Here is a 4,144-nt window from a genome sequence, read left to right as displayed (position 1 = left end):
ACCAGAGCTCCTTTAGTATCATATAAATACAATTAAGTGGGAAAGAATCTAGTATTTGGCTTTTTTTCACTTAGCATAGATCTTTTAATATTCATCCATATTATGGCATGTGTCAGTAGTTAGTTTCATTTTGTTGTTGTTGTTGTTAGATGCTATTGAGCCAGTACTGACCCATAGCGGCCTTATGCACAGCAGAACAAAACACTGCCCAATCCTGAGCCAACCTCACTAGTGTTGCTTCGCTTGAGTCCATCAATGCTCTCACTTTGCCAGTCTATTTCATTGGGGGTCTTTCTCTTTTTCTCTGACCCTCCACCTTATTGCATAATATGTGGCGCTGTGGGATAAAGCACTGGACTGCAAGGTCGGTTTGAACTAAAAGGTCAGCAGTTCAGATTCACCAGCGTTCATTAGAAACCCTATACAGGGTTGCTGTGAGTTGGCACCGACTCGATGGCACTTAACAACAATAACAATATGTACATATTACAATTTTATTATCCACTCAGCAGTTGATGGATATTTGGTTTCTAGTTTGGGGTGATTAGAAATAATGATACTATGAACTTCATGGCAAGGCTTTATGTAAATATATGCTTTAATTTTTCTGGCTAAATAGGAGTGGGATTGCTGGGTTGTATGATAAATCATGATGCATTGTAGTCTAAGTACTGGACTGCTAGCTACAAGGCCAGTGGTTCAAACCCATCAGCTGCTCCTTGGAAACCCTGTACAGGATCGCGCAGCATTTAGCAACATTGGTAAATTTATTTTAATTTTATAAGAAACTGTCATATCATTTTCCAGAGTTGTTCCTTTTGCATTCCCAATATGAAGGTCTAGTTGCTCCATCTCCTCATCAACATTTTGTATTGAGTTTACTACCCATATACCTTTATTTTATGTAGCACTGTGACTCCATATAATAAGTACTGGACTGTGAACCACAAGGTCCACTGTTTGAACCTGCCAGCTGCTCTGCTCCTGTGATGAGTTAAAAGCCTCAGAAACCCTATACGGGGTCACTGAGTTGGAAACAATGGCACTTAACAACAACAAGAAGCTTTATTTTAGTGTTTAATTAATTGCTTTAATGTTTACAATATGTAAAAGTTTCAAGAGGATCCTTCTGCAGATTTCTGGGGGTATTTTCATCATGCAACTCACTCATCTCCAGTAATCTAACCCACAGTCTAGCCTCCTGTGCCACTTGGAATTCCAATATCTGTCTTCTCAATTCAGTGACATTATAGAATTCTATCCGGGTTCTCCTTCTCTGTCTGTATTTTATCCTGGAAACTGCTTCCAAGTTGTAAGCTGAGGCAATCAAAACACTAACCTTATTTTTCCCCTTTCCTTAAGGATCATGATCCAGTTTCTGAAAACCATCATTTCATGTATTTTGCTCAGTTTTCCAATAGCTATGATGTTATTGTTGTTGTTATGTGCCATCGAGTCAGTTCCGACCCATAGTGACCCTGTATAGTGTTTCCAATGAGCAGCTGGTGAGCTTGAACCTTGTGATTCAAACCAACTTCGCAGTCTAGTGCATTAGCCCAGAGTGCCACACCAGGACTCCATAGTTATAGCGGGAAGATAAATTTGTTCTCTTATTTCCCTATGAATGGGGAGTGGATGTCATTGTTGATCTTTTTAAAATTTTAGCCATTCTTTTGTAGCAGCATTTCATCAAGGTCTGACTTTGTACTTTCCTGATGACAGCTATTGCAGAGTATCTTTATATATACTTATTTGTCATTCATACATTTTTGCTGAAGTGTGTGTTCAAATATTGTGTACATTTAAAAACTGATTGAGTTGCAGTATTTCTTTATATATTTCATATAGAAGTCTCCTACCATATATATATATATATTTGAAACTATTTTCTTCCATTTTTGGCATGCCTTTTAATTTTCATAATAACAAAGAACAAAAAAATTTTAATTTGATGGAGCTAAATGACAAGTATCAGATTTTCCTCTTTCTATTTTGATTCATGCTTTTTGTGTCTTGAGAAATCTTCTCTTTTTTTTAACCTTTTATTGGGAATTGAGTGAATGCTTACAAACAAGATCATCAGCTTTATATTCAACAAATTATACTCTTTGTTTCATCACAATGATTACAGTTCCCTCCCTGCAACAACAGCTATCCTCCTTCCTCCCTGTGGCTCCCCACTGACATCCTATATTTCACAGGTGAGCAAAGCAAAAATATTTGATATACAGAGACAAAACAAAACAAAAATGTATTCATTTAAATGTCCTCAGGGCACAATCTACAAGTCAAACCCCTGCCCATAGGCACACAGCCGTACTCAGTCCATGGGCACAGAGCCTGCAGCTGCTCTGTCTCCATACCACTGCCTCTACTGTGCCAGTCTTTTTTTTAAGTTTTTATTATGAACTGAGTGATAGTTTACATGGGAGAACATCGGCTTTACACCAGTGTTTCATTGAAATGATTACAATCTCCTCTGTGCATCATTATTCAACTGTATTTTCTTCCATTCCCTCTTTTTTTGGGAGGAGAGGGATGTACACAAAAATCCTCAGGAATATATAATAATTTAAACAACCAAAGGGCACATTCTGCAAGCCTGCCTCCTGGCCCCCAGCACCCAGTCCCTCTCTTTCCATGATTCCTGAGTCCTCAGCTGCTTCCTCTATCCGTGTCCCCATCTCTGCCTCCATCTCTGGTGATGAGTCCTCTAAATCATGTTCACATTTTTTTTTTTCTCCCATGTTTTCTTCCAGACATTTTATAGGTCTAGCTCTTATATTTCCATGTATGATCTATTTAAAATTAATTTTTATATATCATGTAAAGTTAAGGAGCTCTGGTAGCATAGTGGTTATGATTCGGGCTGCGAACCTTAAGGTCAGCGGTTCGAAACTACCAGCTGCTCCACGGGAGAAAGATGAGGTTTTCTACTCCCGTAAAGATTTATACCCTCGGAAACCCTATACAGGGTCGCTATGAGTCGGAACCGACTTGATGGCACATAACAACAACAACAACATCATGTAAAGTTAGTGTAAAGATTTATTTTCCCTTATGGATATCAATTGGACCCTTTATTTGTTAAGAAGACCTTCCTTACCCTATTGTATTATTACAGCGTGTTGGTCAAAAGCCAAATATATTCTTTTCCTTTTTACTGTTTCATTTTTGCCTACCTCTCTCTTTCCCCATGCCCCCCTCCACTTCTATTCATCTGTTTACCTATTCATTTATCTACTTATCCATTCACTAGTCCCTTCATCTATCTAACCCTTTTCTTGACTCAGAAAAGATTTTAAGCCTTCTTATTATAATGCTCAGCTTTCAGAGACAGAAAACTCTCAACCCTATTATCTTTCCATAACCAGTTAAGGGAATGTTAACACGTGACTTCTCATTTGAATCATGTATTTTAAAAAAGTCTAGAGAATTCTGCTGGGATGATTGCTGCATTCCAAAAGCAATTTGTTAAGTGCTGTCGAATCGATTCCGACCCATAGCAACCCTATATAGGGTTTCCAAGGAGCAGCTGGTAAGCTTGAACCATGGACCCTGCGGTTCAAGTGACTTTGCAGTCTGACGCATTAGCCCACAGCGCCACACCAGGACTCTAAAAGCAATAGTTTTTCCAATAAGAATCAAGTGACTTCAAAACAACAACAACAACAACAAAACCCACCAGTCTGTGACTTAAAGACAAACAGATGGAAGTCAAGATGATTTTTATTCGATACAAAATAATGCAATTTGAATTTAGAGTTATGGAGTGATTTGGGGTGGGGAAATCCATATGAAACTCATCTATTTTTAGAATTAACTTTTGAAAAATAATCCCTTCTGAAACAGTTGGGAAAATGCTGTGAAAATCCTTTTGACAATGTGATCAGCCATTAATAGGGAAAAAAATGTTGTAATTCATTGGCATTCAGTTTTCTGTGGTGTTTTACTGCCATTAATTGCAGCATTAAACCATATTAACTTTAAATATCAAAAAGAAAAGAAGAAACCATCTGGAGTTTGTTTCTGTTAGAGGCCAGATTTTAATTGTACATGGTTATTTATGCTTTTGCTTAATCTTTATTGCGTATTCAAAAGTTGTCTGTTAGATAATCATAATTTTAGATTATTGTATATGGCG

The sequence above is a fragment of the Chrysochloris asiatica genome, unplaced genomic scaffold, assembly GCF_000296735.1.
Source record: "Chrysochloris asiatica unplaced genomic scaffold, ChrAsi1.0 scaffold00067, whole genome shotgun sequence".
Lineage (NCBI taxonomy): Eukaryota > Metazoa > Chordata > Mammalia > Afrosoricida > Chrysochloridae > Chrysochloris > Chrysochloris asiatica.
This window is presented reverse-complemented; position numbering follows the sequence as displayed.